This window comes from Delphinapterus leucas, chromosome 11 (genome assembly GCF_059928025.1).
Source record: "Delphinapterus leucas isolate spDelLeu-1000000601 "Yukka" chromosome 11, BTC_Dleu_Yukka2, whole genome shotgun sequence".
Taxonomy (NCBI): domain Eukaryota; kingdom Metazoa; phylum Chordata; class Mammalia; order Artiodactyla; family Monodontidae; genus Delphinapterus; species Delphinapterus leucas.
In genome coordinates this window covers 87,213,665-87,213,912 of record NC_143139.1, presented here as the reverse complement: position 1 = coordinate 87,213,912, position 248 = coordinate 87,213,665, and positions in this window count along the sequence as shown.

Below are 248 nucleotides of genomic sequence, written 5' to 3'. Positions count from 1 at the left end.
CCTCCGCCCCCGCCTCCTCCCGCGACTCGCGCTCCGACGCGCACGCGCACCCCGAGCCCCTCCCGCTCCTATCCGGCACACGCCCACCCGTTTCTCGAACTGCCCAGCCCTCCCAGCCACCCCCAGCCTGTCGCCTCCCGACGTGCGCACGCGCCAGGATCCCTCCCGCCCCGCCGGCCAACTCCCGCCCCTTCGCCTGCCTGGTGGCACCGCGAGAACCCAGGGCCGGCCTGTGCGCACCTCCTCCT